Genomic DNA, 12,063 nt, shown 5'->3' on the forward strand with positions numbered 1-12,063 from the left:
TATCAAGGTTGGTCATAACTTTCCTTCCAAGGAGCAAGCGTCTTTTAATTTCATGGCTGCAATCAGCATCTGCAGTGATTTTGGAGCCCAAAAAAATAAAGTCTGACACTGTTTCCACTGTTTTTCCATCTATTTCCCATGAAGTGATGGGACCAGATGCCATGATCTTTGTTTTCTGAATGTTGAGCTTCAAGCCAACCTTTTCACTCTCCTCTTTCATTTTCATCCAGAGGCTTTTGAGTTCCTCTTCACTTTCTGCTATAAGGGTAGTGTCATCTGCATATCTGAGGTTATTGATATTTCTCCCGGCAATCTTGATTCCAGCTTGTGCTTCTTCCAGCCCAGTGTTCCTCATGATGTACTCTGCATATAAGTTAAATAAGCAGGGTGACAATATACAACCTTGACGTACACCTTTTCCTATTTTGAACCAGTCTGTTGTTCCATGTCCAGTTCTAACTGTTGCTTCCTGACCTGCATACAGGTTTCTCAAGAGGCAGGTCAGGTGGTCTGGGATTCCCATCTCTTTCAGAATGTTCCACAGTTTCTTGTGATCCACACAGTCAAAGGCTTTGGCATAGTCAATGAAGCAGAAATAGATGTTTCTCTGGAACTCTCTTGCTTTCTCCATGATCCAGCGGATGTTGGCAATTTCATCTCTGGTGCCTCTGCCTTTTCTAAAACCTGCTTGAACATCTGGGAGTTCACGGTTTACATACTGCTGAAGCCTGGCTTGGAGAATTTTGAGCATGACTTTACTAGCCTGTGAGATGAGTGCAATTGTGCGGTAGTTTGAGCATTCTTTGGCATTGCCTTTCTTTGGGATTGGAATGAAAACTGACCTTTTCCAGTCCTGTGGCCACTGCTGAGTTTTCCAAATCTGCTGGCATATTGAGTGCAGCACTTTCACAGCACCATCTTTCAAGACTTGAAATAGCTCAACTGGAATTCCATCACCTTCACTAGCTTTGTTAGTAGTGATGCTCTCTAAGGCCCACTTGACTTCACATTCCAAGATGTCTGGCTCTAGGTCAGTGATCACGTTATCGTGACTATCTTGGTCGTGAAGATCTTTTTTGTACAGTTCTTCTGTGTATTCCTGCCACCTCTTTTTAATATCTTCTGCTTCTATTAGGTCCATACCATTTCTGTCCTTTATCGAGCCCATCTTTGCATGAAATGTTCCCTTGGAATCTCTAATTTTCTTGAAGAGGTCTCTTGTTTTTCCTATTCTGTTGTTTTTCTCTATTTCTTTGCATTGATCACTGAGGAAGTCTTTCTTATCTCTCCTTGCTATTCTTTGGAACTCTGCATTCAGATGCTTATATCTTTCCTTTTCTCCTTTGCTTTTCGCCTCTCTTCTTTTGACAGCTATTTGTAAGGCCTCCTCAGACAGCCATTTCGCTCTTTTGCATTTCTTTTCCATGGGGATGGTCTTGGTCCCTGTCTCCTGTACAATGTCACGAACCTCCGTCCAGAGTTCATCAGGCACTCTATCAATCAGATCTAGTCCCTTAAATCTATTTCTCACTTCCACTGTATAATCATAAGGGCTTTAATTTAGGTCATATCTGAATGGTCTAGTGGTTTTCCCTACTTTCTTCAATTTCAGTCTGAATTTCGCAATAAGGAGTTCATGATCTGAGCCACAGTCAGCTCCTGGTCTTGTTTTTGCTAACTGTATACAGCTTCTCCATTTTTGGTTGCAAAGAATATAATCAATCTGATTTCGGTGTTTTCCATCTGGTGATGTCCATGTGTAGAGTCTTCTCTTGTGTTGTTGGAAGAGGGTGTTTGCTATGACCAGTGCATTCTCTTGACAAAACTCTATTAGCCTTTGCCCTGCTTCATTCCGTGCTCCAAGGCCAAATTTGCCAGTTACTCCAGGTGTTTCTTGACTTCCTACTTTTGCATTCCAGTCCCCTATAATGAAAAGGACATCTTTTTTGGGTGTTAGTTCTAAAAGGTCTTGTAGGTCTTCATAGAACCGATTAACTTCAGCTTCTTCAGCATTACTGGTTGGGGCATAGGCCTGGATTACTGTAATATTGAATGGTTTGCCTTGGAAACGAACAGAAATCATTCTGTCATTTTTAAGATTGCATCCAAGTACTGCATTTCGGACTCTTTTGTTGACCATGATGGCTACTCCATTTCTTCTAAGGGATTCCTGCCCACAGTAGTAGATGTAATGGTCATCCGAGTTAAATTCACCCATACCAGTCCATTTTAATTCACTGATTCCTAGAATGTCGACATTCACTCTTGCCATCTCCTGTATGACCACTTCCAATTTGCTTTGATTCATGGACCTAACATTCCAGGTTCCTATGCAATATTGCTCTTTACAGCACCAGACCTTGCTTCTATCACTGGTCACGTCCACAACTGGGTATTGATTTTGCTTTTGTTCCATCCCTTTATTCCTTCTAGAGTTATTTCTCCACTGAGCTCCATTAGCATAGTGGGCACCTACTGACCTGGGGAATTCCTCATTCAGTATCCTATCATTTTGCCCTTTGTTACTGTTCATGGGGTTCTCAAGGCAAGTATACTGAAGTGGTTTGCCATTCCCTTCTCCAGTGGACCACATTCGGCTGTGGTCCATGTGATCAGATCGGCTAGTTTCCTGTGATTATGATTTCAGTGTGTCTGCCCTCTGATGCCCCCTAGCAATACCTACCATCTTATTTGGGTTTCTCTTACCTTGGTCGTGGAAAATCTCTTCACAGCCGCTCCAGCAAAGTGCAGCCGCTGTACCTTACCTTGGACGAGGGGTATCTCCTCTAGGCCGCCCCTCCTGACCTTGAACGCCTGAGGCCAGGGCCGGCGGTGGAGAGGAGCTACCCCACATCCAACAGGCGGTGGCTGCGCGGGTGCAGGAGGGCTGAGAGGAGCTACTCCGCGTTCAATGGAGTATTACTCAGCCTTTAAAAAGAATGCATTTGAACCAGTTCTAATGAGGTGGATGAAACTAGAGCCTATTATACTGAGTGAAGTAAGCCAGAAAGAAAAACACCAATACAATATACTAACGCATATATGTGGAATTTAGAAAGATGCAAATGATAACCCTGTATACGAGACAGCATAAGAGACACAGATGTATAGAACAGTCTTTGGGACTCTGTGGGAGAGGGTGAGGGTGGGATGGTTTGGGAGAATGGCATTGAAACATGTATATTACCATATGTGAAACGAATCGCCAGTTCAGGGTTGATGCATGTTACAGGATACTCGGGGCTGGTATGCGGGGATGACCCAGAGGGAGGATAAGGGGAGGAGGGAGGTGGGAGGAGGGTTCGGGAGGGGGAGCTCATGTACACCTGGGGCAGATTCATGTCAATGTATGGCAAAACCAACCAATATAATATTGTAAAATAATTAGCCTCGAATAAAAATTTTAAAAAAATAAATAAATAAAAATTTAATGATAGACTAAGAGCACTTCACGCCAAAGGCCAAATGGAAATAGTTTTTAAAGTAGAATATCTTCCAACACATCCTTCAGTTTGAAGAGGTTTTTTTAAAAAGGAAAGTATGTACATAGGTAGGTTGTAGCCAAGTAACTGGTCTTGATGTGTATTGAGAGACTGGTTTTTCAACTAGTTATCATTCATTGACATTTGGAAGTGTTGAAATCTTGTATATTTCACTTTCTGTTCTCAGGATTTATTTGCTTGAAATAATTTAGCGGTGAAATATATTACTTGCATACTTTGAAAAAAAAAAAAAAAAGAACTGCCATATGATCCAGCAATCGCACTCCCGGGCATACATACCAAAGAAACCAGAATTAAAAGAGACATATGTACTCCAATGTTCATTGCAGCACTGTTTATAATAGCAAGGACATGGAAGCAACCTAGATGTCCACCTGCAGACAAATGGGTAAGAAAGCTTTGGTACATACATAATGGAGTATTACTCAGCCATTAAAAAGAATGCATTTGAACCAGTTCTAATGAGGTGGATGAAACTGGAGCCTATTATACAGAGTGAAGTAAGCCAGAAAGAAAAACACCAATACAGTATACTAATGCATATATATGGAATTTAGAAAGATGGAAATGATAACCCTGTATACCGGACAGCAAAAGAGACACAGGTGCATAGAACAGTCATTGGGACTCTGTGGGAGAGGGTGAGGGTGGGATGATTTGGGAGAATAGCATTGAAACATGTATATTATCATATGTGAAACGAATGACCAGTCCAGCCAGGTTCGACACATGATACAGGATGCTCGGGGCTGGTGCATGGGGATGACCCAGAGGGAGGATAAGGGGAGAAGGGAGGTGGGAGGGAGGTTCAGGAAGGGGAACTCATGTACACCCGGGGCGGATTCATGTTAATGTATGGCAAAACCAACCAATATAATATTGTAAAATAATTAGCCTCCAATAAAAAAAAAAGACCCATCTGAATGCAGAATTCCAACGAATAGCAAGGAGAGATAAGAAAGCCTTCCTCAGTGATCAGTGCAAAGAAATAGAGGAAAACAATAGAATGGGAAAGACTAGAGATCTATTTAAGAAAATCAGGGATACCAAGGGAACATTTTATGCAAAGATGGGCACAATTATGGACAGAAATGGTATGGACCTAACAGAAGCAGAAGATATTAAGAAAAGGTGGCAAGAATACACAGAAGAATTATACAAAAAAGATCTTCATGACCCAGATAACCATGATGGTGTGATCACTCATCTAGAGCCAGACATCCTGGAATGAGAAGTCAAGTGAGCCTTAGGAAGGAAGCCTCACTATGAACAAAGCTAGTGGAGGTGATGGAATTCCAGTTGAGCTATTTGAAATCCTAAAAGATGATGCTGTGAAAGTGCTGCACTCAATATGCCAGCAAATCTGGAAAACTCAGCAATGACCACAGGACTGGAAAAGGTCAGTTTTAATTTCAATTCCCAAGAAAGGCAATGCCAAAGAATGTTCCAACTACCGCACAATTACACTCATCTCACACACTAGCAAAGTAATGCTCAAAATTCTGCAAGCCAGGCTTCAACAGTACATGAACTGTAAACTTCCAGATGTTCAAACGACATTTAGAAAAGGCAGAGGAACCAGAGATCAAATTGCCAACATCCATTGGATCATTAAAAAAGCAAAAGAGTTCCAGAAAACCATCTACTTCTGCTATATTGACTACACAAAAGCCTTTTACTGTGTGGATCACAACAAACTGTGGAAAATTCTTAAAGAGATGGGTATACCAGACCACCTGACCGCCTCCTGAGAAATCTGTTTGCAGGTCAAGAAGCAAGTTAGAACTGGACATGGAACAACAGATTGGTTCCAAATCAGGAAAGGAGTACATCAAGGCTGCATATTGTCACCCTGCTTATGTAACTTCTATGCAGAGTACATCATGAGAAACGCTGGGTTGGAAGAAGCACAAGCTGGAATCAAGATTTCCAGGAGAAATATCAGTAACCTCAGATATGCAGATGACACTGCCCTTATGGCAGAAAGAAAAGGACTAAAGAACTCTTGATGAAAGTGAAAGAGGAGAGTGAAAAAGTTGGCATAAAACTCCACATTCAGAAAACTATGATCACGGCATCCAGTCTCATCACTTCATGGCAAATAGATGAGGGAAAAATGGACACAGTGACAGACTATTTTTTGGGCTCCAAAATCACTGCAGATGGTGACTGCAGCCATGAAATTAAAAGATGCTTGCTCCTTGGAAGAAAATTTATGATCCATCTAGACAGCATTTTAAAAAGCAGAGACATTACTTTGCCAACAAACATTCATCTAGTCAAAGATATGGTTTTTTCAGTAGTCGTGTATGGACATGAGTTGGACTATAAAGAAAACTGAGCATCAAAGAATTGATGCTTTTGAACTGTGGTGTTGGAGAAGACTCTTGAGAGTCCCTTGGACTGCAAGGAGATCCAACCAGTTTATCCTAAAGAAAATCAGTCCTGAATATTTATTGGACGGACTGATGCTGAAGCTGAAACTCCAATACTTGGCCACCTGATGCAAAGAACTGACTCACTAAAAAAGACTCTGATGCTGGGAAAGATTGAAGCGGAGCAAGAAGGGGATGACAGAGGATGAGATGGTTGGATGGCATCACTGACTCAATAGACATATGAGTTTGAGTGAGCTCGGCAAGTTGGTGATAGCCAGGGAAGCCTGGCGTGCTGCAGTCCTTGGGATGGCAAAGAGTCGAACACGACTGAGTGACTGAACTGAACTGAAACTTAATGATTAAACTTTGCCTCCCTAAGCAGGAGAAAATAGTTGAGTCAATAACGAAATTGAGCTTCAGTTTTAATGAACAGAGATCAGAGAACTATAGGGAAGTCTTGCAAAATGAGGAAACGGCTCCTTCTGTGTTATAGTCAGGTGGGGTTGGAAAGTTTCTGTTTGTTTCAACTGTAACTTGTATCACGTAATTCTTTCCTGAAAGTTCAATGTTAAGCAAATGTAAAAAAAGAAGGAAAAGTTCATGTGACATTTTACAGTAGAATGTGTAACAAGTTTACCTTTTATTTCTCATTAACTTAAGGGCTGTGTATGTGTGCTATTGCTTCAGTCCTGTCTGACTCTTCACAACCCTATGGACTGTAGACCACCAGGATCCTCTGTCCATGGGATTCTCCAGGCAAGAGTACTGGAGTGCCATGCCCTTCTCCAGGGGATCTTCCCGACCCAGGGATTGAAGTCACATCTGCTTCTGTCTCCTGCACTGCAGGTGGGTTCTTTACCCACTGAGTCACCGGGAAAACCCACAGAACATATATTCAAGGCCAAAGAACACATATTCAGATTATACGTTTAAGCTAGATCACATCACTCCCTATTCCTATATGTAAGCCAAAACCACTTTGTGGCCTCCACAGCATGAACAATCCGGCAACTTTAAGTTTCTAATCTTCTGTTCTTTGCTCACTCCATTCCATAGTGAATGGAGTCCTACCTCAGAACCTTTGTCCTTTTTTATCTTTTGCATGAAATATCTTTTCTCTGCTGTTCACCTACACGCTACAAGATATTAAATACTCATAACACAGAGCACTTAATTAGGGGGATAAGCCCAGTAAACAATTTCAACAAAGTAAACAAAAAGAATAACCAATAAGGGGTCAGCCCTCTGTATGCTCAAATGTCACTTTCTCATGCCATCATTCCTCAAACCCTACTTAAAACTGCGACCCACTTCCACTCTCCAACCAGTCTCAAAATCTAACTTCTTCCCCACTTTTTCTCATAACGTTCATCACATTCTAATGTAAAATATATTGATTTATCTTATTATCAATCTTCATCCACTAGAATGTGAACTTCAAAAGGGCAGGGGCTTTTGACTGGTTGGTTCACTGCCCCTAGATCCGTGCCTGGCACATAAATAGAAGCTAAATATTTGAGGAATATATAACATGTACATATATCTAAAATTATATAAAAACTTCAGTGTCAGACATTTGTGGCAAAGATTTTACATACATTACTGGTAATCCTCAAACTGGGCATGGCAGATGAATATAATTATGTTATGTTATGTTATGTTCTGTTCTGTCGCTCAGTCGTGTCCGACTCTTTGCGACCCCGTGGACTGTAGCCTACCAGGCTTCTCCATCCATGGGATTCTCCAGGCAAGAATACTGGAGTGGGTTACCATTTCCTTCTCCAGGGGATCTTCCCGACCCAGGGATCGAACCCGGGTCTCCCGCATTGGAGGCAGACGCGTTAACCTCTGAGCCACCAGGGAAGCCCTGAATATAATTATATTAAAGTATATTTCTTAAAATTCAGTTTGTGATTATCTCACACCATAATTGGGATGAGGAAAGATTTCTTAATGTATTGAAGATTTCCTGCTGTAGAACATGGTTTTAAGCACTTTTCTCATTAGTACTGGCATTGTAAAGGGGAAGCACAAAGTCATACTAAATTTTATCATTGAAAACGTTTTGAGTTCAAATAACAGATCCCAGACTACTTAGTTTAAGCAAAAAGGAATTTATTAAAAGTTACTGGATAATTCACAGAAATCTCTGGAAGAGCAGCTAATCAAGTTAGGCAGTTGTTCAGCCAGAAACAATGACCAAATCATAATGAAAGACTACTTCAGTGGAGGACAGTCAGCTAAAGAGCCACTATGGGGACATGTGGCTTTAAAATTAAAAGTAAAACAACTTTAAATCATTTAGCATTTGGACTTAGATCGGAAGCTCCAGGCTCCAGGGCTGCTGTCACAGATACTGTGTATACAAACATAATAAATAAGAAGGAATCCCAGTTACCTTTGAAAAAGCATCATTCAACACTGATTTAATAACCCATGACCTTTAATCCATTTGATGCCATTTGACTTCTTCACATGAATCAGTGTGTTCTTCCTGCTTTTTCCCGTGGCATAGTCACTGGTTCAGAGTTAAAGAGTAACAAGTCGCATCTTGCAAAATGGGTGTCACTTCTTGACACTGTCACAGTTCCCTTCAAAGCCCAGTGCCTAACCACCATCCTTAAGAGAAAACAGAGCATACTACAGTGTCTGCTTCTTCACATTATTTGTTTCAGAATCTGTCTGTTCCATAGTTCCAAGGTTACATATCCACTCTGTAGCTGCAAGAAAGGGTGGAAAACTAAATTCTGGCTAAGATTTGGAGGAAGTAGAATTCAGTAGAGAAAACTTACCAAACAGGGTTTTCAAAAGATGCTATCCACAAACATAACAAATGACCCTTAGAGATAGTAAGAAAACTCAGATTTAAAACAGATCAAGACAATTTTTCACTACTAGATATGCTTTAAGCAGTGTTTAACTTCTAGTATTGTTCAAAGTTTAGTTAAATAAAGTATCTAAGGCAGTAAGTGATAAGCCCCTCTTCACATAACAGCTTTGTGGTAACTGCATCAGTGACAATCTTTCTAGTAACACCAGAGGGAGAACCATAACACTGTTTATCAAAAACAAAGACCATGAGAATATAGTGCCTCACCAAGAATACAGAGCTGATCTAGAACACATGTTGCTCATTCAAATGGTGCTTCGCTTTTGTCTATAGTAAGAGACTGGAAAACAAAGTTTTAGGTTGAAATTTTCAAACTGTAATAGTTAATTGAATAGCAAGTTTTTAAAGGGAAATCACCCTTGAAGAATTAGTGTTCAAAATGAAGAATTTCTATGTTTCCTGTGTGGTCCATATGAGTTTTTTTTCCTTATTAGGACTCCTAAGTTTGGGAAGATTAGTAAAAATGGAAATATACTATTAAATTTTTTTGGTTCTTAAAGTATTCCTCTTGACTAAAATAACAAGAGGGAGAAATAAGATAACTGAAAAAATCTTTAAAATTTTACAGTATAATAAGTAAACATATACATATTTGCCCCTCAAAGGTCAAAAGCAGAAAGAAAAAAAAACTCTAAAACATTTAGACCAAATTTAATTCTTGTTTTAGCTCTATAAATCAAAAATTCATTTGCATTTCTCAGACTTGTCAAAATTCTTCACGTCATAAGTGGTAAAACAGTTGAGGGAGGGCTATATCAGAATATGAGTATTCAAGAAAATTCAAGAAAAATTATCTTATTAAAATTACACAGAGTTGACAGAAACCACTTTTAACATGCGAGTGATTCTGAAAAACATAAACCTCTTCATTTTTTAAAGATTAAAAACTATTAAAGTATTATATATTCACTTAAAAACTGGTAATACAAAAAATATAAATAATATGTAACATCATAACTACTTAAGAGTAGAAATAAACATAATATGAAGAGGAACATAAATACTTTAAAAGCCTTTTTATCTGTCTCATCTTCTATACAACTGGAATTGTATTTTACACACATTGACTATTTCAGGCTAGCTTTTTGTTCTAATAACAAAACATGACCTCACCATGCCATTAAAAATTATTTGAAAAATGCTTTATTAACTTACTTTTATCACTACAAATAATAGTACTATTAAATGTGCTCTGCATAAATATTTTTCTTCAGATTATTTCTTCAAGAAGAAATACATTTTAGGAATAAAATTACTGGATTATGAGGCATGTGTATATTTTAAAGGCTTTTAAAGTAAATTTAGTCGACTACTTCAAAAAGTATCATAAATTTGTATCTCCACTATCAGTGGATAAGGGCATTCATCTTAATGCCCCAGGCAGTCTTCAAGTGTACTGTAATTAAAGATTTTAAGACTGGTGATTCAATGAATGAAAATCAGTATTTCATTGTCAAGTATACTCACCACTACTGGTAGCCTCCTATCCATAGTTGCAAACTCCAAACAGGCATAGAAACGGAGGCTTTGAGCAGAGGTGAAAAAAAAAAAGACAGTGAAAGTGAAGAGTTCTGTGAGATAAGATTGAACAGTTGCAATTATCAGTAACTTTCACTCAGTGGTGATTTGTCCTCAGTCCTCAGGATAATCCAAGTAGCTCTGACAGCTCCCATTTTATAAACCCCACCATACACATATTCATTAGGACTGATGCTGAAGCTCCAATATTTTGGCCACCTGATGCGAAGAGCTGACTCATCAGAAAAGATCCTGGGAAAGACTGAAGGCAGGAGAAGGGGACGACAGAGGATGAGATGGCTGGATGGCATCACTGACTCAATGGACGTAAGTTTGAGCACGCTCTGGGAGATGGTGAAGGACAGGGAAGCCTGGGATGCTACAGTCCATGGGGTCGCAAAGTCAGACACCACCGAGCAACTGAACAACAACAACCATACTCATAGGGCTTCCCAGGTGGCACTAGTGGTAAAGAAGCTGCCTGGCAATGCAGGAGACATAAGAGACTCAGGTTCGATCCCTGGATCAAGAAGATCCCCTGGAGGAGGAAACAGCAACACACTCCAGTATTCTTGTTGGGATAATCCCATGGACAGAGAAGCCTGGCAGGCTACAGTGGGGTCAGAGAGTCAGACACGACTGAAATGACTTAGCGTGCACACTCATCATACACATACCCTCTCCACCAATTCTCCCCACTAAAATGTAGTGCAGTTCTTTATATTCCAGCAAGTTTTCTCCTAAACACTGGGACAAGGTAAGGAGAAAAAAAAATAGGAAATGGTGAACTGTATGACTTGTGATAAGAAGTTTCAACACTTACAAAGCATTTTGTTGGTATTTTTATAATTAAGTTCTGTTAAATTCTTTCACAACATTGTAAGTCAACTATACTAAATTAAAAATCCTTCCTTTTGTCCTAAACTGTAAGTATCTGTTTATATAATGACTTCTCCAAATAAATTATCAACTACAGGACAGGGACTTAAATCACACCTTATGTATAACTCTTGATTCCCAGCATTTCATAGAATGAAGAGCACAAAAAGCATGCTTTAAAATGTTTATAAACATTTTAAAAAGTTTTAGCTTTGTGCATCTAATATGATTTGGTCTGAGCACTTATTTAGCTCCTATATAAGTTGATCTCACTTGCATTCATTAGATAAGGTTAGCTGATTGAGTGGAAACAGTGTCAGACTTTATTTTTAGGGGCTCCAAAATCACTGCAGATGCTGACTGCAGCCAGGAAATTAAAAGACGCTTACTCCTTGGAAGGAAAGTTATGACCAACCTTGATAGCATATTAAAAAGCAGAGCCATTACTTTGCCAACCAAGGTCCGTCTAGTCAAGGCTATGGTTTTTCCCGTGGTCATGTATGGATGTGAGAGTTGGACTGTGAAGAAAGCTGATCGCTGAAGAATTGATGCTTTTGAACTGTGGTGCTGGAGAAGACTCTTGAGAGTCCCTTGGACTGCAAGGAGATCCAACCAGTCCATTCTAAAGGAGATCGATCCTGGGTGTTCATTGGAAGGACTGATGCTGAAGCTGAAACTCCAATACTTTGGCCACCTCATGCAACGAGCTGACTCACTGGAAAAGAGTCTGATGCTGGGAGGGATAGGGGGTGGGAGGAGATGGGGACGACAGAGAATGAGATGGCTGGATGGCATCACCGACTCGATGGACATGAGTTTGAGTGAACTCCAGGAGTTGGTGATGGACAGGGAGGCCTGGCGTGCTGTGATTCATGGGGTCGCAAAGAGTTGGACA

The sequence above is a fragment of the Moschus berezovskii genome, chromosome 16 (assembly GCF_049115385.1).
Source record: "Moschus berezovskii isolate FMDL1 chromosome 16, NW_MosBer_1.0, whole genome shotgun sequence".
Classification (NCBI taxonomy): domain Eukaryota; kingdom Metazoa; phylum Chordata; class Mammalia; order Artiodactyla; family Moschidae; genus Moschus; species Moschus berezovskii.